At 31.9% G+C, this 26,664-nt stretch overlaps 1 pseudogene across 1 annotated transcript; it reads left to right on the forward strand.

The window, feature by feature from the left end:
* Nucleotides 1-2,619: 2,619 nt before the first annotated feature.
* On the forward strand, nucleotides 2,620-12,827 carry LOC114257641 (NADH dehydrogenase [ubiquinone] iron-sulfur protein 1, mitochondrial-like; annotated as a pseudogene). The gene is made up of 2 exons (XR_014340315.1): nucleotides 2,620-2,944; nucleotides 11,676-12,827. The product of XR_014340315.1 is annotated as an NADH dehydrogenase [ubiquinone] iron-sulfur protein 1, mitochondrial-like (transcript).
* The last annotated feature ends 13,837 nt before the right edge of the window (nucleotides 12,828-26,664 follow it).

Here is a 26,664-nt window from a genome sequence, read left to right on the forward strand (position 1 = left end):
ATACATTGCACCTGTTCGGCTTGATCTTATATCTGTTCCAAGTGTGATCACACCTGTTCGGCCCTATTTAAATCCAGCACTTTCCAACAGTTTTGAGTCCTAGAGAATTTCAGTCTGAAATTTTTCTCTGTGCTGTCCAGATTTCTTTTAGTGCATTATTCTTCATTTATAATTTTAGGAATAAATATTCAAAGAGTTAGAACACAGGTTTGGTTCGCCGAACAAATTGTTTGGAGTGCTACTACAATTTGTGAAGGTCATTGTATCCTGGGAGATAGACGCCACTCAACCGTAAGCACCGTAGCGGGGCGAATCTGTCTTAAGGACAGAGTGTCACACACTTGACTTGGTCTTAATTTTAATTTGGTTCGATAAATAAATCCGATAGTTATTTATTTATTTTGTTTGAATTTATTTCAAGTTATTTTATTTACACAGAAGATTGTTCCAACACTGTCAACCTTAAACTTCTTATACCCGAGGACATCCCACAACATATACACTGCATCCCGTACCAAGTCATCGAACTTCCCACAAATATCATCGACCAGTTGTGCGAATGTCATCGCGTGATGCAACCGAACAACAACATTTGTTTGCTCGTAAGTGCACAACAACAACAACACATCATCCATACTTGTCACGCAACCCATAATCGAACCATTAGGCTGTTAACATATACGACAATGAATGAATAAAAAAAATGACATTTGGCATTACATAGCAGCGATTCGCTGCTGATTTTACAAAACAGTGGACCAAATCAGCTCGTAACATCCATGAGATACACAACACACCTACACTTCACCCCCTTAAAAAATACCTTACACATTGAAACAATTCAAAAATCCAAATAACAACAAACATTGGCAGTGAAAGCACCCAAATAAAAGCAACTGTGCATATTAGAAAAATTGAAAACCAAATAACATCAACAACATTGCACTGAAACTAAGCAATTAGACGCAACAGTGCATACGTGGATGTTAACAGTACCCACAATGAAGCCATGTGATCAGCTGAAAACCATTTGAAAAACTGGGGAAAAATAAACACACAAACACACCAATCACAATTACAATGAGATAGAAAATAACATCGCAACCACAATGTCAACCACAACGTCATGGGCAATGACATATACACATGCAAAGCACACCAGAAATCGACTCACTTGTTGTAGCACAATGAGGGCGATTGAAAAAATCAATTGAAACTGTGAACCCAATGGACATCCACCACTCCCCTCCCAAAGTCAAACCAAACCCTAGTACACGTTAACATTACCAAATCCCCAACCAACACACCGGACCCTCTATTTAGGAAAAAAGAATCCCACAAAGGGTATTATTGTAAACTGCAAAATGCCCAAAATTAACTAAGCAACATTACCAAATAAAAGGGGACTAAATGGTGCATAAGAAAACTCTTAAGACTAAATGGTTCAACTTTCCACAAAATAGGATTTATGGGTAAATTTTTCTTTTTTTATTTAATTTCATTATTTAATTATTATTATTTTTTAAAATAAATTTATTTAAAATTTTAATTAAAAAAATAACATATATTTTTATTGATATTTTATTTATTTAATTTAAAAAAAATAAATTTATTTAATTGTGTAAAAAATAAAATAAAATAAATTTTTATTTAATCTAGTTAAAAATAATTAAAATATTAAAGATATATTTAATATTGCTACTACTTAGTAAATAATTGAAAAGGGTAAAATAGTCATTTGAATATTTATCCTTCTCTATAATATTCCAAACATAGGATTCATATCTTATGTAATCAAATAGTTATTTTCTGACATCTATTCCCATGACTAAACAGACATGGGATACAAATCTAATCTAACAAAATAGTCCGGGGACAATGTATCCCAGATATTAACAGTCCGATGAATTTTAATTTCCTTTATCCTGTCCATCCAAACAAACACACTCTTAATATCAAATAGAATTTTTACTCATTTTTTTTATTTAAATTAAATGGAAAAAAATGAACAGTTTGGAGATCCCTAATGTCGTTCGAATTCCTCTTTGATTTGTGTGGAAACAAACAAATAAACACACGTATGCAACGGAATGGATCTGGGATGACTGTTATGTGGGTGCATAGTAGTTACTGTTATGCAGTTAAATGGATTTATTTTGATAATTGAACAGTTTATATTTTAGAATATATCAAGTAAAATATACATGTAAAAAATTAAGTTAATCCGATATCGTTACCTTTTTATTTACTCATATTTGTATTTATAAAAATAAATAATAATTATAATTTAAAATATTAAAATAAATATAAATATAAGTAAATGAAAAGATCAATTAATTTAATTTTTTATAAATACATTTTACTTAATATATTCTAAAATAAAAATAATTTAAATTATCAAAAATAAATTTAAAAATTGACCTATTTGACTGTACAACACCACCCCAAATCCGGAACGGAACCCATCACAAGCCCCCGTAATTCGATCTGCCAACACAACAGACAGAGGAAACATTTTCCACTATTAGAGAGCGAGAGTGATAGAGATGGGGTTGGGGTTGCTAGCTTCCAGAGCCCTGAGTTCAAATCTCCAAACCCTAGATATGCCGTCGTTCGAACCATCGTCTCCACAGCTGAGCTCCAGAAGCCAGAAGCTGCTGCTCAAGCCCAGCCTCCGGTAGATGATCTCCAAAATCGAACCCCAGTGGGAGGAGCTACGGTCCACTTCTCCAACCCCGGAAGACGCGATCGAGGTGTTCGTGGATGGCTATAAAAATTCCAAAGGGGATGACCGTTCTACAGGCCTGCGAGGTCGCCGGCGTCGAAATTCCCAGATTCTGCTACCACAGCCGCCTCCCCATTGCCGGAAACCGCCGTACGTGCCTTGTCGAGGTCGAGAAGTCGCCTAAGCCCGTCGCTTCTTGCGCCATGCCCGCTCTTCCAGGTTTTCATTTATTTTTATATCTATATTTATATGTATTCACGGATTAGTAATGCCATTTGCTTAATTCATCTGGGTTTTAGTATTTTGTTGGGTTCATTATCTATGGTCTATTATTATTTTTTTCTGGGTTCACTTGATTAGTTCAAAATTTGGTTTTTGGGTTCTATATTTATATTTTTAATTTATTACTATTTTCATGGTTCAGCGGTGCTAGAGGCCTTGAATTTGCCTCGACAACAAATTTTTTTATTTTTTTTTGGGTGGTGGCTGTGTTAGTTAGTTATTTTTTTTATTTGATTTTTGATTTTTGATTTTTTTTTAAGGGTGGTTTATGTGTAGGAATGTTTTCAAAAATATTAGGCATTCCATACCAACTCATCCTATAAAATTATATGAAATTAACAAAATTTAACCAACGGCCTAACTAATCAGCCAATTTTATCACTCAACCAGTCCAACCTAACTGACTGATCAGTTAAGCTGTTAGTTAAATTTTGTTAATTTTATATAATTTTATACGATGAGTTAGTGCGGGATGTTTAGTTTTTTGGCACACCCCTACACATAACCACCTTTCAAAAAAAAAAAACCAAACCACCATAGCCCAACAAATAAAAAAACCAACATAGCCCAACAAATAGAAGGAAAAAAAAAAACTCAGTCTATGTAGTTTGATAAGGTGAGTGAGTTGGGTTAGACTTTATCAAACCATACAGGCTTAGTTAGTGCGAGATGTCTAATACACATAACCACCCTTGCAAAAAGAAAGGAAAAGAAAAGATAGAAAAAAAAAAACCAAACACACAGACAAAAAAAAAAAAAAAAAAAAGAATTTCGAGGCAATTTCGAGGCCTCGAATTCAAGGCCTCAAGCATTAATCTTTCACGGTTATATTTTGTTAGGAAGGTGTATATACACTTTTATCTCCTGTCGTGTTGTTTGGTCAATAAACATACGAACCCTGGTAGTTCAAAAGTGAACACTTAAAAGCACTATGTGGTTGGGGATTAGGTTCCTCTGCTATGAATCTCTCTGTAATGGTCTTGATGTGTTAATCGAACGGTCCAAGTTTAAAGTTGAAACAAAATGACGGAGTTTAGAATGTGTAGTTGTTATTATTTTAACATGATTTTATTTTATTTTAAACTTGGATCATTGGATGTTATTTGTTGACATCTAAGTAGTACGGACACTTCTATAGATGAGGCGTGTTATTTTAACTTATAGAATATATAGCTTTTTAATTTTAATTAGTGTTTTGTTACTTTTTTTTAATATTCATGTTTGATATATAATAAATTTAAAATTTTATTTTTAACATGTCCTAAACGTATTGTGCCATGTATTTTTTGAAAATTGACATGTCAGCGTGTATGACACGTTTTGCTATGATAAAGAAAGATCACTGAAGAGAACATGGCCAAAAATAAAAATCCTGTGGTTTGGACTAATTTGTAAACCCCCAACTCCATTAAAAAATTTTGCAAAATGATTATACTGCCCTAATTTTTTCTCCAATTTTCCTTTGTATGCCATCATCACCACAGCTATTGTAGCCACCAGTATCTTCACTTCTGGCAGCCCCATGGTTGCCATCAACTAACTCAACACTTTCCCATTCACTCTCTATCTGTCCGACAAGAAAATCAGAAAGAAAGTGGAATCAGTGAGATCCAACAAGCAATCTGTTTGACATTTATTACATTCTTGTTTCCCTCCAACGAAAAAGAAAGAAAGAAAATATTAATCCAAATAAGTTGTGAGGAAATCTGGTGGAGATTTGGTAAAATTTAGGCAATTTATACAAAAATTACCAAAATAGCAGGTTCCTCTAGATTCAACCAACACGTAAGTGATACCAAATAGTAGGAAATCTTATGTATTTCTGTCTTTTCATGTTGCTTATTGTTATAGCCCTGTATTTTTCAGTAGTCCTGCTGGCTAATTGGTACTTGATTGTTACTTAATCTTGATGTCAAAGACTCAAAAATCTTAAACCAAAAAAGAGGATTCTACTTGTATATTATCCTACTTTTAGCAGTCCTGGTGGAAGGCTTTGGTCGTGGAGTTGGTGCCTATAGTGCCTGGCCCGTTAGCTATGGTCTTCCTTGAGTTGTTGCTTTTTTGAAATATTGGAAGTTTTGGTGGTTAGGAAATCAAGATTCAAGCAGACAATCTGTTTGCTCTTTCATTTCTATGTAGCTTGCCTGATAGAATTTTGATACTAGATTGAGCTTAATGGCCCCTCGTTCTTTTGTTTTTGTTTATAGTTTGGTGTGTCATGTATTAGCAAATAAAAAAAGAACTACAAAATATGAGAAAACAGCTGATCTTTGGAGAGGGTGTGCGTGTATGTGTGGATAAGGGCAAAATAGTTTTCTCAAGCCGCATTTTGCAGGAATACTCTCTTCATTTGTATATTGTGGTGGTGTTTGGGAAGGCTTGAACTTGGGTTTTTTTTTTTATTTTTTTCACAAAAAGACAAACTTTTTGCAAAACCAAAAAAAATATATCCAAACAAAATATCACATTCAACCCTATAATTATTTCACTTTTTCTCTCACAAACATCACATCCAATCACAAAAAAACCCAACTATCTTCCCAAACACAAAATTTTTTTTCTCCAATAATATCTAACAACTAAAAAAACTTATATAAAAACTCACTTTCCAAACACCTACTGTGTAACTCACGTGCGGTTAAAGATAATGTTCTGTTATATTTGCACATCAGTCCTAAACTACAAGGGGTTGTGTTTTTTGACCAAACTATAAGGAGGTAAAGTGTAATTACTTATATTTTTAATGTTGTGATTTATTTGATGAGTTGAATTTATGTTTATCTATGAAGTACGAACACGGATATAGATACAGACATAAATACATATACGGATACAGGACACAGCAATTTCAAAAAAATGAAGACATGGACATGGTGGGGGACATGGCAAATTTTTTATTATGTTACCAACAATCAAAATTAATAAAAACTAATTATAATTCAATGTATATATAAAAAATCCCTACATTTAAATAAATAAATAGATCATCCATCCACAAAATATATAATATATAAAATATACAAATGTAAATGCAAAAATAGAGAAATAAAATATAACCAGAAATATACAATTTATAAATGTAAATACAGAAATAGAGTATAATAAGAAAATAAAATAAAATAAAAAAGAAAGAAAGAGGACGATAGGTGGAGAGAAAAAGGAAAAAAAGATGAGAAAGAGAGACAAACAGACGTAGAGAGAGAGAGAGAGAGAGAGAGAGAGACGAGATGCGAGCTAGAGACGAGAGAGAAGAGAGACTTACCAGGTTGAGATGGTAATGAAGATTGACTGGAGATGGAGCTTGATGGAGATGGAGATCGATCGAAGGCTTTGCTTTATGAACATGTTTGAAGTTTAGGTCTTCTCCTCTCTCTCTATTTCGTTCGATTTAGGTCTTCTCCTCCCTCTCGCTTTCGTTCGAATTAGAGCATCTCCAATGGTTTTCCATTGAAGCTGCCAAAGCCATTTTATAGTAGGTATGGGGCAAAAATATTCTCCAATGGTGAGCTTTGGCAGTTGCTATTTTTGGCAAATGCCAAAGCTTGTGTCAAATTTGACACAAGCTCTGCCAAGTCACCAAAACTAACCGTTTCCTTCCTCCCTCCCTCCCTTCCTGTCTCATCATCCTTCCCAGCAAAAACACTTTCAGAATAAAAAATTCGCTCAAAAATTTCAAAACAAAAACAATAAATCAATCCAAAATAGAAACAAAATTTACCCAAAAATTCACGAAAAAATTAATAAATTCTGAAGCCAAAAATTTCAAAATCAATAAATCAATCTAAAGCAAAAAATAATAAATAAATAAATAAAATTGAGTTTCAAGAATTTCAAGCAATATGAATCAATCAATTTTAGGAATTTCAAGCAATTTGAAGCAAAAATAAAAATTGAATTTTAGTAACTGTATATTACAAAATACCTGCAATTTGAAGATTCTTTGACTTCATCTTCTTTGTCTTCATCTTTGGAATCTTCGTTAGGGCTTTGGGTTGATCTTCTTTGTTTTCTTTGGATGGTCTTCCTTAGGGTTTTGGGTTTGGATCATTTTTGAGAGAGGGATCGTTGGAGAAGAGGTTTAGAACAGAGGCAAAGAGAGATCGAAGAGGGAGAGAGAGTATCATTTTGGTTAGGGTTTGGATCGTTGGAGAAGAGGGTTTAGAACGGAGGGAAGGAGAGATCGAAGAGGAAGACAGTGAGAAGAAGGTGAGAGAACTTGAGATCAAGTATACATATACCATTTCTCCCTGATTTAGCCCCTGAATCCCCTATGTATAACTACATTTCTCTTGAAGACGATAACAATTCAGGTGTTGGTAACAATCCAACTATTGGTAATAATCCAATTGGTGGTGGTAGTGTTTCTGCAAGGGGTAAAAGACCTATGGGTAGGAAATCTGCAAAAGAATTGCTTTGGAAAAGTCAAGCTGTTGAAGCTGAAGTCCACAAATTTAACAATTTGGTGGAGACATTTAACCAACATCTTGCTGAGAAGGAAATGAAACAAACGGAAAGAAAAAACAAAGGGGCTCAAGCATTGCAGGGGATGAAAGAACTTGAGATCAAAAAGGAAGAACATTTTTAGAAGATGAAAGAACTTGAGATCAAAAAGGAAGAATATTTTTAGAAGATGAAAGAATTTGAGATAAAAAAGGAAGAATATTTGATAATGACTACGAACATTTCTCATTTGGACCTTCAGACGAAAACTTATTACATAATGCTCAAAAATGAGATTTTCACCATGTGATCCGCACATGTAGCAATCCAAATTACTATTTTCCCCTGCGTCTTGATAAATAATTACGGGAGAATGTATTTTTTAATTTTGCAATGTCATTTATTTGTCAATGTAATTTTTATTATTTCTTTTTAAATATAATTTTTATTTTGTGATGTAATGTAGTGGTCTATGTAATTTTAATCTAGTTAATAATTTTTTTTTTTTTAATTTTGTATTATGTTGTTTTTTTGGTGGGTGAATTCTATTAAAAAAAAGAAAAATTTCAAATTTTTTTAATTTTTTATATTTGTCTAATCAGATACAATGTAAATATTTAATTTTTTTTTTAAAAAAAGTTTGAAAAAGGTCACAAAAGACACAAAATAAACAATAAAAAAAATCACTAAAAAACATATATCCAAACAACACCTACAAAATTGGAGGGAAAATTGGTTGATATTTGTCAAAAATAACATCTGACCATTAGAGCACTATTGTTATAATTTGGCAATTATTGCCAAATTATAGCAATGGCAATGCTATTATAGCAAATACCATTGGAGATGCTCTTAGGGATTTACCCCCTGTGTCTAGAAATGGCAACGGGGCGGGGCGGGGCCGGGATCACCCTCCCCGTCCCCGATCCCCGATGGTGGAAATTTCCCCGTCCCCGATCCTTGACGGGGTACCTATCACTGACTGCCCCCGCCCCCCGCCCCTAACGGGGATCGGGTTTCCCCGACCCCGAAAACTCCCCGGCCAAAAAAAAAAAAAAAAATCAACTCATCTCATCAACTACAACATCAACATCATCGACAACAACAACAACAACAACAACATCATCTTCATCATCTAACACATTAAGCAGATTTGAGCTTCGCCGATCCAAAAAAAAAAAGACAGATATGAGCTTCATCATCTTAATCATCTAACACATCATCTTTCATATTAGATCATCAACAACAGATCTGAGTTTATTTATCAAAAAAAAAAAAACAGATCTGAGCTCAACATCTTCATCTTCATCTTCATTATTTTCTAGATCTGAAGAACAAAAGCGAAAATCAAAGAGAGAGAGTAACTAGTAAGGAGGAGATACCGTGAGAGAGAGGAGAGGAGATACCGTGAGAGGGAGAGGAGTTTCCGCCGCGATGCCGGTGAGAAAGAGAGGATGAGCCGTTGCTGTCGTATGTGTGAGAGAGTGGGAGGATCGGTGGTGAGAGAGCACAGCAGTGGTGAGGGAGGATCGTCGTCGGTGAGAGAGGAGAGAGCAGCAGATCGTCGTCGGTGAGAGAGAGGAGAGAGCAGCAACGTGAATATGAGTGAGTGTAAGTGTAATGTTTTAGGTCTGGTTTTTATATATATATGTGGGTAAATTTGTAATTTTACTTCAGGGAACAAATCGGGGCGGGGGCCAGGGCGGGCCGGGTACGAGGCTTGGACAGTTATTCCCGTCCCCGGCCTGAAATTGATCGGGGATTGATTTTTTAATACCATCCCCGTCCCCATGGGGATATTTTTCGAGAAAAAATCACTTAATTCGGGGTCGGGGGATCGGGTCTCCGTCGGGCCGGGTTCAAATTGCCATCCCTGCCCGTGTCGTTGCTGTGTCCCATACCAAAAAAAAAAAAATAAAGGTAAAAGGGACACACCAATGACATGTCCCGTACGTGTCCCTATGTTTGACACCGCTACAACGTTTTTTTTTTTAAGTGTCCGTGCTTCATAGATGATTATGCAGTCTTCTTGTTTATTCAATTCAGTTAGTTTTTTGCTTCTTAACTAAGAAGTATGAATACAGAGACGGATACAATATGGATAAGATGATATGGAAAAACCTAAAAATTTAGGATATGGGTACTACAAGGATACATTTGTAAAATAAAATTATTAATATATTTTTAATAATGTAGTATGTATAAAAATAAAACCCAATACGAGAGTACATTCATAAAATATTTAATACTAAATTTCTTAATATCAAAAAGAGAATTTTATGTTCATCAAAGCTCGCATCAAAGAGAAATCATTAGCAACTAGGCCTACTGACAAAGAATTAACGGCAAACAATAAAAGTGAATTCGATCAAATATTCAAGGACACTTAGAGAAAAGCAATAAAGATAACAAAATTAAGCAATGATAACCTATGAAGCATGGACATGGCAAACTTAGTGTCGTAGTGGTGTCAGAAACGGGGATACGCCTGAGACACAAGGACACGCCATGGACATGTATCCCTCTTTCTTTTTTTCTTTTTCTTTTTTGTTTGTTTTTTTGGGTATGGGACACGACAAGGGACATGGAAGAGAAGAAAGAGAGGAAAGAAGACAGAAGAGAGGAGTACTTGGTGCCGATCAAAAAAGAGAGTACCACCTAGTATTTGCCCTAACCAGTCGAGTTTGAAGCTCCGACCTTCGACCTTCGATTGACAACCTTCGACGTTCGACGTTTGCCTTCTCTCTCTCTCTCTCTCGCTTCGCCTATTTCTCTCTTCTCGCTCTCTTCGACTCTGTTTATATATACATCTATATATAACTTAGATATAGATATTATATATAGACTATATCTAGGTTATATATAGTATAAATTATATGAATTATAATTATAACCTAGATATTATTATAATTATAATTATAATTATAGTATAAATTATAATTTATATTATTTTATTATAGCCTAGCTCTGTTTTTGTATTTTATTTTTGTATTATATATTTTAATTTATGTTTATATATGTTAATTTATACATTATATATTGCCTTTGTAAATTTATGTATATTTATTTATATATTATATTTATTGAATTAATGTTATTATTTTTAGTTTTTGTTAACAAATAAATATATATATATATATATAATTTGTCATGTCCCCCCACCGTGTCCGTGTCCGTATCCCTATTTTTTGGAAATTGTCATCTCGTGTCCATGTATGTGTCTGTGCTTCATAGATGATAACAATAGCCCTAAGTCATGATATTCAAAATTTAAAACCAAAGCAAAATAACAATAGAAACAAATTAAAAAGTAGAAATAGTGTAAACAATTTTTATTTATTTCTTTTCAAATTAACGCGAGTGAGTGAGTGGCTAGCCATTATAGCAAGGTTAACGAAGTAGAAAAAAACCACACACCGATTTCTATTAAAAACAGACCAAATATAGCCATTTTTGTCTGGTTCAATCAGTTTGGTCAGGTTTTTTGGTTTTTCTTAAATCCCTAATAGAACCCATATGCCTTTTTTTTATTATTATTTTATTTTTAGCTTCTTTGAAAAACTATAGTGGAATACGTGGTTAGTGATGATTGTCATTGATTCGTGTATGAGATTTGTAAAGTAGTAGTGATGATTTCTTTATTTGGAGGAAAACTTAATTGTTCAAGTTAACAAGATGCTTAAACTGGCTTAGAGAAACTTGCCTGGTCATTCTGGAGATGAGCTATGTCGCATGTCATGGTCAGGCAGTTGAAGTTCAAATCCAAACAATGAATTGGTAGTGTGCTGCCGTCAGATGTTCAAAAGTCCTTGAGAAGTTCGGGAACATTGTTTAAAATGGTGCCTTTTTTGTTTTTGTTTTGGCAGAAGGTTGTATATGACCTCCAGGGCATCTCTTGCATTGTTCGGTTTAACTTACTTTATTGTTGTTGGGATTGGGAAATCTACCCAGTGATTGAAATGTACCCCCCTTTTTGCTTCACTTTTCCTCACTTGAAGGAAAATAAAAAATGTTTTGTTGTCTTACAGGTGAAATATGGTGTATTGCTATGAAGTTTGGAATTGATTTAAAGGCTTTGCTGCTTTGGGAGTTTGCGTTAATTTAGCGAGCTTCATTTTTATGTTTTTACTTTTTGCTCCTTGATGTGGCTATCATAATATTGTTTGATATTGAGCGGTATGTTGGGCAAGTTTTATTCTAATCCTGAATTAACATATCTAATTGCCAGCCAAGGACTTCGAAGCTGCTATGGTAAATGCTAGAATCAGAAAGTCAGTGCAAGAAACCCAAGCCAAGGTTGGCTACATCGGCCCTCCAACTGACTTGAACTATGACCACCAACACCTTGGCAGAGGCCCTTTTTGCTCAGTCCTCTTCAAAATGCAAAGAACCCTGCTATCATTGTTGGTGCTGGGATCTTCGAGAGGGAGGACAAAGATGGAATTTTGTCTGCTGTTGAAACTATTGCAAAACATGGTAATATCATCAGACCGGAGTGGAATGGTCTCAACGTATTGCTTCTAAATACTTCGCAGGCAGCTGCACTTGACCTTGGACTCGTGCCAGAATCTGAAAATAGCATTGAAACTGCAAAGTTCTTGTATTTGATGGGTGCTGATGATGTGAGCTTGGAGAAACTTCCAAACGATGTGCTTGTGGTTTATCAGGGCCACCACGGTGACTGGGGTGTGTATCGTGCTAATGTCATTTTCCCAGCATCAGCATTCACAGAGGAGGGGATATATGAAAATACAGAAGGGTGTGCTCAGCAAACTCCACCTGCAGTTCCCACTGTTGGGGATGCGAGGGATGATTGTAAAATAATTAGAGCTTTGTCTGAGGTGGCAGGAGTTCGCCTGCCTTATGATAGTCTTGGCGCTATCCGGTCTCAGATAAGGAATGTGGCACCCAATTTCTTGCAGATAGATGAGAGACAACCAGCTACGTTTTCAGCATTGTTGAAACCCGAGTTTGGGCACAAGATGAATTCAATGCCATTTGGGAGTGCAGTAGAGAATTTCAACATGACCAATGCAATCACCAGGGCATCGAAGGTAATGTCACAGTGCAGTGCAATGCTGTTAAAGAAGTAAGTTTACATCCTTTTAATAAAGGTACAGTGTCAATGATTTTTGTGCCAGTAATTTCTGTTTGAGCCATTTATTAGCTTCATTCTTTTCTTTTTTTTTGGAGCGGTGAAGAAAAAAGTTATTAAAAAATTATACTCTAAATTGTACTGCCATAGTGAAATTGGTGCTCATAAATGTCTAACTTTTGTTTTTATGGGTTTGTCTGTAACTTGCGTGTAATTATTTATTAACCCCCCATGCTGTTGTCCCACCGACGGGTGCTGTGATATGAAGTAAAACAATTCTGTAAATGTGGTGGTTTCTTGTTTTGACAGCCTAAGGAAGGTGTAAGGTAGGGCTGGGTCATCCGAACCGCAAAAATCGCCCAATCCGATCAGCATGTATGCAGGCAGTTTCGAACATGCAGTAAGGTTAGATGCCGTTTGAAATATTGTCGTGTTTTGAAATGTGGGTTTCACCCGGACACACCTGCCCGCACTTGTAATTTTTTTTTCCTTCATAAAATTCTAGACCGTCAATCTTAATCTTCCATATTAATAGATATATTTAAATACATAATATAATATATATACATGTTAATTACTCACATTTGAAAACTACAGTTGTTGTACGTTCATATATCAAATAATATAATATAGCTTTGTTTGGCATTTGATATTTGGCTAAAAAAGCATAAAAAGAAAAAATTGGCTACCTAAGTCAATAAAATAAAATATCACATTCAAATCATAATTATTATACATTTTCTCTCACAAAAGTTAAAAAAGTCAAAAAAATCAAACCAAACAGGTTAAAAATGTCCCAACATAGAAAAGGCAACAAAAAAAGCTAATGCCATATATACCATGTTAATTACTCACATTTGAAAACTACAGTTGTTGTACGTTCATATATCAAATAATATAATATAGCTTTGTTTGGCATTTGATATTTGGCTAAAAAAGCATAAAAAGAAAAAATTGGCTATCTAAGTCAATAAAATAAAATATCACATTCAAATCATAATTATTATACATATTCTCTCACAAAGTTAAAAAAGTCAAAAAAATCAAACCAAACAGGTTAAAAATGTCCCAACATAGAAAAGGCAACAAAAAAAGCTAATGCCATATATATCATATATAGGTAAATTGAAACAAACAAGGTCCATACTTTATTGATTTATTTATTTATTTCTAGTAAATTGAACTGTTTTTATTTATATACGTTAATGGAACTACTTTTTTTATTCTTTATTTTTATATATTTAGTATGGATTATCAATCTTTGAATCTCTGAGATTAAAAAATGATTAAAAAATAATAATTTATGACAAGAAACATGTGATTTTATGGCTCAAAATAATATTTAGAAAATGAGGGGGGAAAAGGCCCAAAATACATATTTAGAAAATGGGAAAAAATAGGTCTAAAAATAAATTTTTAAAGGAAAAAGTTCAATCTGTAAACCACCCGCAACTTGCACTGCGAGCGGTTGCGAATTCAATTTTTTTCAAATGGTAGACATGTGAGAGGGTCTAAATCACAAATCAAATTGTCAAAAATCGATCCGCAAACATCCCTAGTTTAAGGTTCTTGGTGGTTCACAATTAATAAGACTTGCTTGTCACATACGTACCTATTGAAACAATTTGTTTAGCAGCACTTGTTTTGCTGGCTTCTTGTCATGTACAAAAATGGTTTACGTGTTGACGTTTACAGACTCGTTTGATAATGTGCCTTGTATCATACTTTGGTTGGAACTTAATGTGCTTCAGTGTTAAATTGTTAGTTTTTTTTGGCATTTTTGCCCCCACTGGTACAAGTGCTATCATTTGGCCAATGTCGTTTTTTGGTTTGCGTGTATTTTGTGCTTTGTATTATTGTGTATATTATATATATATATATATATGTAATAATGTCCAAAAATCTTCATGCATCATTTGACTGAACTCTAGAACCGAGTCCTCATCATTAAAAAAACAGCAATGTAAACGACAATGTTAAGTATCACAAATATTTTTATTTTAAAAAATGTTTGATGACCCGAATTTATATGGCTTGAATGGCTCGAATGTGTTAAAACAATGTTATTTTACACTCAAAAAGACGTCGTTTTGAAACATTCAAGCCATTCGAGTCAAGAAAATTTGGGTCACTTTAACATTGTTGTTTGCTTTTGTGGTTTGCAAAACCATATGATGTTTTAGTGATAATTTTTTCTAGCATAACCTCATCCAATATTATCCCTCTCATGTCTTTCATGCCCGACTCCCTTTCTCACTAGTCCATTTCTCTGATACCCATCTCTCTCATCAATGACACCCTATCTCTCTCACCCATCGCAGAATCCACAAAAAGAAAAGCACCAGTCTTAGCTGAACTGAAGTTTCTCTCTTTCACAGTTCAAGCTTCTTCAAGGCAAGGTTCATTGTTGAGAAAAAGGTTGGAGAATAGCAGTGCCTTCGGAATTAGGTTGCATGCCCCCATTTCTTTCAGCCATCAATCTCTCTGATCTTTGCTTGTAGTTTTAAATTCTATATATATATATATACACATATATATTTTGTTTTAAATTCTTGTTTGGTTAGATTCTTAAAACAAATGGGTTTAGACTTTGAGTTGTGGCTGAGGTGGCTGTAATTCATGGTTACAAATTTATTGGTTGTGAAGTTTGCTGTAGTTATTTATTTATTTATTTCCGGAATACTAAATGGAAGAGAAAAACCCTCCTTAAATTTGAGATTCATTAATTTGTAGTTTGGATTCAATTTCACCGTTCTCCTAATCAATTGAACAATTAAACAATCACAATATATATATTTTTTTAAACAATCACAATATAGTCAAACTAGGTGAAATATAGATATATTTTATTGGTATATAGGTATATCCCTTGCAGATTTAGCATTAGAGAAGCAAATTTGCGGTGAAGACAGTGTTGTAAGTGTTGCTATAACATCCTGATGACATGAGGCTGGAGATGCTCTTGTGGTCTTATTGGTAAGAGTTGAGCATACTGATCTTTTGGGTACTTCTTTAGGAATCAAAACATTCTCTCACAATTAAAGCCTCAAAGAAAATCAGGACTAGGAATCAAATGAAATGTCATAAATCCTAACAGCGAAAGCAAGATTAGTGATCAAATCTTATATCTTCACAAGGTATATATGGAAAGTATAACAGTGAAAATTTAGGGTGAGTGAATAAGTGAATGTTTACAGGACCAAATACAAGTTGGAAGAGCATTAATAACTGACTTTGATCTATGCATTTCATCCCTAAACCACTTAGGATTTGTGGGAGAACTTGCTGAATCTATGTGAGATTCAGAGGTGAGTTTAGTATTTTTGGAGTTAAAACAAAGCGAAAAGGCAAACTTGTAATTGTTTGGTTTATAAATTGTTCATATAGTGCACTTTGGTTCTAAATAAATCTTGTTTAATCGGGCCCAAATGTGATGCCATTGCAACTCAAGGTTGATCATATGCAAGTCATTATATGTTCCCACTGAAGTACTCGTCTTCTTAAAAAATTTAACTCTAGGATATAACAAAACATATTGGGCAGCTGTAACTTGAGTACATGACAAGATCTTATTTGTTTTCATTAATTATTTAATACATATATTTAAATAAGAGAACTAATCATAAATATCCATACAAGCGGTGATACAAAACAGTGATAAAGAGATTAGTGACATATAACATTTTTCTTGAAATTTTGGCAAAAACAAAAACAACAAAACCATATGCATATATTCTATTTTTTTTGTAAACAGGAAACAAAAAACTAAAAATATGGCCAAACGTTACTTAAGGGGTAGGTATTGATGCATTTATAAGCTACACATGTATATCCTGTTTGGTACTAATTGGAATTGAAAAACCAATAAAATTTTGGTGATGGGTCCCACCCAATAGAATCCAATTATATATGATTACATTTGATTCATGAATTTAGGAAGAAATTTGAAAAGAAAAAGAGATAAAATAGATAAAATATAAATAAAATATAATTATATTTCACTTACATTTTATACATCTTTTTTCTTTTCATTTAAAATTTCTTCCCAAATTCATAAATTAAGCCAAGTTTGGGAAGTTGCCAAAAAGCTAAAAAATCAAAAAGTTACTCAAAAAGTTAAAAAGTTATCACTATTCGCCAAAAGTCAAAAATTATGGCTGCACAACTCTCAATCCTAATTTTCCCTTACACGCTAATTTATATAATTTTTTAATATACATTTTTTCATAAAAAGTCAAAAAAGTTAACCCAAACAATCATATTTTTTTTCTCAACTTTTTAGTCTAAAAAGAAAAAAAGTACATTTATTTAAGACACCCCAAACAACCCCTGAATAGAGCGTATGGATGCCAATGCCATTGCCATATTCTTCCAATCAAAAGCTTGTGAAGAAGGAAGTTTTCAAAACGCGTTTCCCATAATAGTGATATGCTTAGCTAAACCCACCCTCACCCCCAACCCCACATCAGCCTAGAATTGGGACCAGGTACCAATTAATAGGGGCATCAACCATTTACTAGTAACCAGTAATTTAACCAGTGTGGCCCCCAACCCAAGTTTCAAGTCAGTCCAAAGTGGATAAGCTTTATGGCTTGAATAAAAAAAATTTAACGTATGCTCCCTTGGCACGGTCTCAACAACCTCAACAGTTCCAGAAGCACTTAAAAAGCGTTTCTCATGAGTTGGGTTGACTTGATCCATTTTGTGGTGCTCAAAACTTTATGTGATGGTCTGAGACTACTCAATAATGACCTTGCTGATAGTATCACATTAACATAATTCAGTGTACAAAGGCGAAAAGTGATGAATCTTCAACAATGAATTTATGGAAATTAAGCAAAGACACTAGTTTCACAGTAGCAAACCCATAAATAGTTCCCGGGCGTGGCAACAATGAGACTGCTGCAATTAGTTTATCAATATTACTCATCTTAGCCATGAATCGCAGGTTACTTGGCCAAGTTTTTGAAATATTAGAACACTGCTATGATATTAGAGTTGGTCTATAAAAATATATACAAAATTAAACTATATAAATTTTTATTAAGAATATATAGGTCTGTGATCCACCAGTAAAACTATCGTTGTTTACTGATATTCTCATTATTTCACCGAGGGTGTCTCATTCTATTGACAATTTGACATATACATTCTTAAAATATTTTTCATTGATTTAATTATGGTATTAAGCAAGCAAACAAGTTGGATGGAACAAGGGACTGGTTGCAACAAATCTGGTAGGTGAGTTCATGATTACTAAATTTTGAGAATTATTATTATTATTTGGTGGGCTACATATTAGAGATGAGGACTATGAATGGGTAAGATGGATAAGCTTGAATTAATGGAGAGGAGAAATAATAGTGAAGGAGGAATGAGTCAATTAACATGGTCCAAAGGAGCATGGGCATGCGCACACTGGATTGGAATCACTGATGATGTGAATGACTTTAAAAGATTTGTAAGACCACCTTGCAAGTCTATCATGGTTTGACTCCTCATGTTGATGTTGATGTCACTACCACCACCACCAACATCCTTTCTTTTTTTCTTAATTTTTCCACTCGAGTTGATAGCATCCTCCCTTCCCCTTTCCTTCCCTGTTAAATCTATGAATAGTTACCCATAATAATAATTCAAGCACAATTTCTTTTCACAGACTTAGTCTTCTTCTCTCTTTTTAGGTCTTCATATTATGGACAAAAAAAAGAAAAAAAGGAAGATAAGTAAACCATCAATCAGTTGACTCTAGGACTTGTACACTGCTTCAAAATTTCTATGTATAGACCATCAATAATTCAATTTTTACTATTCATTTTCCTTTGATTTCACTCTCAAGATTTATACATATATATGAGACAAAATAATTACATACATGTATGACAATTAGTTGAAACAAAGTCTGAGACAACCCTATAGTAAATAATTTTAAAAAGAAAAGAAGGAAAAAAAAAGAAGACATGCCTTGCAAATTGATTTACTTGTTGGGTATTACTGTGAAGAAAATGATGGGTTTCCCTATTCATGGTCCAAAATCCAAGTTGATGAATGTGCTTAGGGCAGTGTTATTGTGTATCACAGCAAGTAGCTAGGGGATACAAATACAATGGTGCCATGAGCAGGATGAGAGGGCCTCCTTTGACAGTGGAAATATATACAAGATATGTGACCGATGTTTTATATATGTATATCATAGTTGCTGTTAGTGAGGTTTTGGGGGTATAAATAAAGATGTTTCTAAGCATGAAGGACGCATAATTTTAAACTTGGGGTGAAGAACGTGCTCTAGTCTCTCCCTGCTCAACGGCAATTAATCAAACTCTTAAAATGCTCCATCATGTAATTATTTTGTATCTAATGTACACATAAATTTTTCATGACACCAATATCACCTCTCAGTATTTGGACCTAGTGATAATACAAAAATCATCATACAAAGAGCCAGAATTCAAATAAAATTGACTAGAAAAAAAACTAGGTGGTGAATTCAGATAGCATAACTTGGTATATATGCCTAAATTGGATTGGCTGTAACTTATTGTAGGGGAATAAATTACTGTTATTTTTTTATTTTGTTGGAATAAATTGGGGTCCTTAATTAAAAATAAAAAATCCATTAAAAAAACCAAATGAACTTGTTTTGTTTAGTTAAAAAAAAAAAAAAAAAAAACTTGTTTTGTTAGAAGTAGATCACAAGTAGTTTTTGGTTAGTAGATCTAACATTTTTAAATATCTCATTGTTTATTTATTCTTATACTATGATATATGAAGCGGCGCAATGTTTCCGACGGGATCAACATTATGTCCCCTTCTTTTTTCTTTTTTTTTTTAATTTTTTTTATTTAAGAGAGAGTGTCATGTCCCTTGAATTAGGATTATACCTCTCACCAGCCAAATTAAATATGTCTAAATAAAACCTCTAAATTATATATATATATTTTTTGATATCTCGACTAATTTTCAGACTCGAGAGTCCGCAAGCTTGACCCTAAGAAATTAACAGCACTTACTAAAAGTTGAACTTTAAACTTAGATAGAGCACACTCACAAGTTGCACCCACTGGGCCAACCCGTTGGATTACCTTTGAATTAAATATATATATATATATATATATATTAATGAACTTAGGATGTGCCAGCCAGCAACCTACACCATTATGGATCAAGATCACATTCTCTATTCTTTTAATTAATCAAAATTCTCCTTCTCAATGAAATTAGGTCATTCATCATAACGAAGTACCAACTTCCAACAAATTAAAGAACGAGATCTAACTCAACAGACACACCACATGAATATTTCTCTAAACATTCTACTACATACACCTTTATTTTCAATTGTTGGATTAAATATATATATATATATATATATGAGTCATTGATCATAGTCACCAAAAAAATCTATTAAATACACCTTCAATTGTTGAATTAAAGAAAAAAAGAAGAAAAATTTGAATCATTGATTATAGTCACATTGAATCATAACCAACACCACTTTGGTCATAATCAAAATCATCACAATACTTTGGGATAACCAAACAAAACAATAAGTAATAACTAATTTTTATTCAATAATTTGTTAGCCTTCATAATGACTCGTAATCAAACAATGGTTCGTAGCTAAACACTAATTAGACCTAACTTACATATGAAATGCACGGTGTACATTATAGCATGATCCACATTTTCCTAGGTATGTTTGAGCAGATTTTTTTAACTTAAGTTTTGAAAGTGTTTGTTATGAGTTAAAAATTATACTTTGCCATGTGGTGTTCAGTATACTTTTCTAATTTTCAATTTATTTGCCTTTGATCAATTCAATAAATTAAAATAAGTTTTAAAGCTAACATCCTTTAATGGGAAGGCTTGTTTTCACTCCACTAAATCCAATTTTATTATAAACAATGGTAAGTATAATTTTAAAATTAGACCGTTTAATTTTAAAAAAATAAATTTGATAAAAGTATGTGACTACCATTATGAAATTAATACAATTTATTTATTTATTTATATAGGCACAAAGTCCATGAAACAAACAAACAGATAATTTTGGGGAAATTATTCCTCAGTCAAAATTTGAAAAAATTATTACACATAGATGAAAAAAGTTTATAATTTTAATTATTAATATTGATCAAGTTTATCATTATTTTGTAATTATTTTTCAAGTTTTATCTTGAAATCCTCCTTGAATCAATAGAGTGGGATCTAGTAATTCCACAGGTCCACTCTTAACAATCCAATCCAATCCAATTTAGAAGTAGTTATCTAGTGTTTCGAAATGTTCGACCAAACACTATTAATTGCTAAATACTGATATAGTTCGAAAAACAAGAAACATAATAGATAAATCATAAAATACCATTAAATAGATACATAATCGCATGGTATTCTAAGCGCACTTGATAATTTCACCTATTTCAAACAAGCCTTCTCATTCTTTTAAATGGGAAGAAATGCCTTTTTTAGGGTTTTTTGTTTTTTTGTCAATTACATTCTTTTTCCTCAAAAAATGATCCTCAATATTTAAATTACGTTAATTTAGTTCTCAATGAATAAAAAGTATTTTAATTTAGTCCCCAACCTAACTATGTTTGTAAAAGCCATTAAAGATAGGGACAAATATGAAAAGTCACTTAAAAGTGAATTCCCAAAATATGCAATTTGTATTACTCTGGTCTCCAATATTTAACTTGTATCAGTTTAGTCTCCAATATAAAAAATATTTGAATTTAATCACAATCTGTCTCTCCGAATGAGGGATAAGAGTGAAAACTATAAATTCACATCAATAAAAAAGGGAAAAAAAAAATGAAAGAAAGAAAAGAAGCCAACATATTTTGAAAGAAATATTCTCACAAATTACAAACTGTTATTTTTTTTACACCAAAAATAACAGGTTTGCCCAAAGGTTACTTTTCGTGATGAAATGAGATCCTCGTTGCCAAAATTGCAAAATAAGGATTTTTTTGTGAATATTGTCGAAATGGAAAGACAATTCACAATTGGCTCTTGTGCCCAACATATTGGATTACGGAAATCTTTCTCCAAAGATGACTTATTTTTATTAATATGTATTTATGATTTTTAAACTTTTATTCGTGGAGAGAGAGATAAAGACATAATTAGGTTGTGTGATCAAATTAAAATAATTTTTATACGTTAGGAATTAAATTGATACATTTCAAATATTTATAACCAAAATGATACAATATATTACATATTTTGTAATTAAAAGTGTAAGGATTAGACTTTTCTCATATTCACATCACAATATGAGAGAACTTGACCGCAAGGCCTATCATAAGTTCCGTTTTAATGATCCGAAGTGTTTATTTTGTAGAACTCTCAATGTATATCATCTATGAAAAAAAATAGATTGATCTAATAATTGTAACATTTTCATTTTATTGTGTTTGTCTCTAAAAAAATAGATGGTCTATTTTAAAAAATATATTTACCTTTCATTTTTTCAGAGACAAATGTGATAAAATAAAAATGTTACGATTATAAGATTGATCTAATTTTTTTCATAGATGATATAAATTGAGATCTTTACAAAATGAACAGTTCAAATTATTGAAATAAGATATGTGATTAGTCCCACGGACTCTCAAATTCTCTCATATTGAAGATGTAAACATGTGAGAAACTAAACTGAAAGTGTAATCTGTTAAGTGATTTTTCACATTTATCTTTGTCTTTAACCATATCTATGGAGTAAGATTAATGCACCAAGTTAAAATACTTTTCATATATTAAAAATTAAATTGATATAACTTAAATATTAAAAATTAAAATGGTACAAATATTTTGAGATTAAAAATGTAATTAACTCAATTATTTTTTATGCTTCCTTTTGCAACATTTTGTAACACCTGTTTTTTAGTTTTGCAGTTGATTATAGACGTCTTCTTCTTCTTTTTTTCTTTTTTTGTGTGTGTGTGTGTATTTTTTTTTTTTTTTTTGGGGGGGGGGGGGGGAGTTATTTGCAAAGGCATGGTGGTCTCATGACTTTAAAAAATAAAAAAATAAAAAGGAGAAGAGAAGAGAGGGAGTGATTTTAGAGTAATCTTACGGTATCCATCATATGATACTTTGTCATATTATTTTTTAAAAGGTAATAAGAAAGTACTTATATTCTATTTGGTTCACTAAAATAGAATGGAATAGTAATAATATACAAATAAAAAATTTATAAATAATTTTTATAAAAATAAATATTTGATGGAACGATCATTTCATTTTTATTTATTCTAATGAACCAAACAATACCTTAATTCCACCATTTTAACTAATAAAAATTAAATTAAAGTATTGCATAAATTTGTCCCAAAATCGTCAAATAAATTTCCAAAGGAGAGACCCATTGTCAAAAGAACTCAAGTGTTTGATATGATATTTTTTTTGTGGTACATTACATCATAGGAGGAGTGTGAACTAGTGCTGTTATTGTACTCTATCTCTCTCTCTCTCGGCTCATTCATTGTGTATTGATTTAAACATATCACTCGTGAGAGATCACTTCCTTAAGCTGATGTTGATGATGATCCGTGAAGATCACATATATCAGCCTCTCAGCCTCAACTTTTTCTTTCTTTCTTTCATCTTTGGCTAATTCTTCTGATCCATTAACTTGTGGGTTTTGCTTTTGCCTTTTGTCTGTCTGTTCTTGGTGAACCTCCTTTCCCATCTCACACACATGGAAATAGGAGTCGTTTGAGTTGATCTGAATATTAAGTTCTTTAACACTGCGTTTTGTTGAGAGATTTGGAATGAGAAAGCAAAAGAGAAAAGATAGGTGAAATGTGAATAAAATATACCCACATTTTACTTAATTTCACACACATTTTCTTCTTCCTTTTTTAAATCCCTTCCCAAACACAACATAAATTTAGTCTGAAAACTTAATGAAATTCAAAATATATTCAAGTTTAATTTGTTTACATAACTAGTTGATCGATTTTGAACGAAAACGACTTTTTAACGAGTTAAACAATGAGTTGAACTTAATTTTGTATTGATTATTTACCTCTTAAACTTTTGAAAAGTATTATTTTGACTTTTTAAATTATAAAAGATACAAATTAACCCACCTAAATTATAAAAGCTTGATTCACTTTGACTCCTTCCATTAGTGGATCCAATAGAGCGGGGATTTGAGCATAAGACCTTATAGTCAATAAAAAGCACTCTTATCACTTGAGTAATACACAATATATAATAAGTATTTTGTTTTATTTTTACTTATTTAAATTATACACATATTGTTTGTGTCAACGACTAATACTATATATAAAATGAACAACTCACTCTGATGGTGTCTTCAAGTCTCTTCTTCCTTTTTGCCAATTGAATTTCTTATCTATTAAAAACAAAATTTAAGGGGTTGTTTGGGGTGTCTTAAATAAGTACACTTTTTGTCTTTTTAGACTAAAAAGTTGAGGTTGAAAATATGAATGTTTGGGTTAACTTTTTGACTTTTTTATGAAAAAATGTATATTAAAAAATTGTATAAATTAATGTGTAGGGGAAAATTAGTATTGAGAGTTGTGCAGCCGTAATTGTTGACTTTTGATGAATAGTGATAACTTTTTAACTTTTTGAGTAACTTTTTAACTTTTTAGCTTTTTTGAGACTTCTCAAACTTGGCCTAAATGATGATATCTTGAAATCTTTTCTCTCCTTTTGCTAAATAGACTTTTTCTCTATCTAAAACAAAAAATAAATAGTGAGGTAAATAAAATTTGAACTTATATTGGTTTGATAAACAATAATTTTACCACTTAAATAACACTTTACATAATTTTAAAATCAAAATTGAAAATCATATTTTACAAATTTAAGAGCCGTGCACAAAACAAACTTGTGTTATCAATCCCACCATGTTATCCATGTGACACCTAACATGTACAGTACATGCCTAACAATTCTTTTCCCTCCCCTTTTTCTTTATCTTTTGTTTGTATTTGATAATAATATATGTGCCAAAGTAACACTCTCAGCAAGACATTTGTGCCTGTTTAGCTCAACTGTTTATTTATTTATTTATTTATTTATTTTGATTTTGAGAATTTGTGTTAAATTATTTAGTATAGTTTATATTTTTTATTAGGTAGAAATATCTTAAATAAATTTAAAAAATAATTTTTAAAAGTTGGGTAAGAAATATTTTTAGCTTGTACTTTTGAATTATCAATTTTTTAATTTACAATAAGTTGTAATAAACAACACTATTATAATTAGCTACTTTTCATTATGTTTGTATTTTGAATCCAATTTTTTTTAAAAAAATAATTTAAGTCGGTTTAAACTAAATAATCTTAGGAATTTGAATTTTTTTAAAAAAAAATCTAAAAGAAAAAAAAATTAAGGCTTTTTTTTTTTTTTACATCTTTGGCGAATTTCTTTCAATTTTTTATTTAATTTTTAGGGGTTGTGTAGACCTAAAACGTAAATTTGATTTAATAAAAATTAAAAAATATATTAAAAAAAATGTTCATTATTTGACAAAATGATCAGATTTTCAGAAGTACTTTTCTATCTTTATCTGCATTTTAAAGATAAAAACTATAATATTTTTTTTTAATTTTGAATAAAAATGAATCAATTGCTATATGAATTAAAATTTATGGAGTCTAATTCAATTATATCAAGTTTATAAGACACAATGTTCGTTTTACAAATTTTCAATGAATTTAGGGGAAACACCATTCAGTGCTAATCTCTAAAACTTGTTACAGGTTTATGACAAAATTTATTATTTATTTATAATATTTTTTCAAAATATGGACAGATCTGAAATTTCACTTATTATTATTTAGATAGAAATGATAATAAAACACATGCCAATACAATATATGACCCATGTAATACACAATTAATCTATCTATATATTATATAAGCAAAAGGAAATCTTTAGTGAGAAGTCTTATGAGAGTTTAATATCTCATACTAATTTTTTTAATTTTAAATAATTAAGAAAATTTCAATTGGTTAAATTTCATTTAACTATATAAAAATTAAACTCTAATTAGTTTATCATTCATTTGATAATCCCACATCCGGGGGGGGGGGGGAAGTGAGTTGTTTTATTTATATAAAGTGAGTCTTATATTCTTATTTTGTATTGTAGTGTTGTGCATGTTTTGTAACAACTTGAAAAATTAAGTTGTTCCTTAAATTGTATATTAATATTATTTAATTATGAATGAGAAAAATATAATTTTATGTATAATTAATTAAGCTTTAAAACAAAAGAGAAAAGGAAAAAAAAAGAAAAGAAGAAGATATATACACGGCATGTCACCAAGTGATGAATATGCATATATAAATAGGGTGAGTCACCTAGAGTCCGGATCCTCTGCCGTATTTTCCTACGGCGCTTTCCTGCCATGCTCCAAAACGATGTCGTTTTGGTGATTTTTTTTTTTTTTTTTCTTCTCTCATTTGAAAAGGCTGAACTCATTTTGACAAAGTGTAAAAGCCTGAGCTCCTTTCCTTTTAGTTTTCTCACAGAACAAAACAAACCCACCCTTCAAACCCAATCATCTATATATACACACACGTATGTATACATATGTATATATATATATAGGATCATTTTTGTTTTTTTTTGTTTTCCCCTGACTTCTCAAAGGTTTGTGAGCTCTCATCTGAACCAAGAATGAAGCCCAAATACGAAATAGACTAAGAAGAAGAAGAAGAAGTGAAAGTGAATCACCAATCATCTTTACAACTAGTTTGAAGAAACTAGTCAATGCTCAAAAAAATTCACATTCTGTGGCTGATTCTTACCATTAAGGCCATCAATTCAGATTGCAACTTGTTTTGAGGGAAGAAGAATGCAATTTGTTTCAGCGAAACACACAAGCACAAAAAATAAAAAAACAAAACAAAATGAAACAATTATTTTCAATCAAAAATACAAACCCAGATTTCAAACCAAACAACAACAGAGGGTTTGTTCCAAATTGGGTTTATTTTCTTTTTTTGGAGTATTTCCGATGAATATCAATCGAAATTATAAAAAAAAAAAAAAAACAAGAGAGTAAACCAAAAACCTAGAAACCCATTTTCGATCTTCGCATTGATCGGAATATTTCTGGCGAGCAATGGAAGA

The sequence above is a fragment of the Camellia sinensis genome, chromosome 1 (assembly GCF_055761805.1).
Source record: "Camellia sinensis isolate YWXY chromosome 1, ASM5576180v1, whole genome shotgun sequence".
In the NCBI taxonomy this organism is placed as follows: Eukaryota; Viridiplantae; Streptophyta; class Magnoliopsida; order Ericales; family Theaceae; genus Camellia; species Camellia sinensis.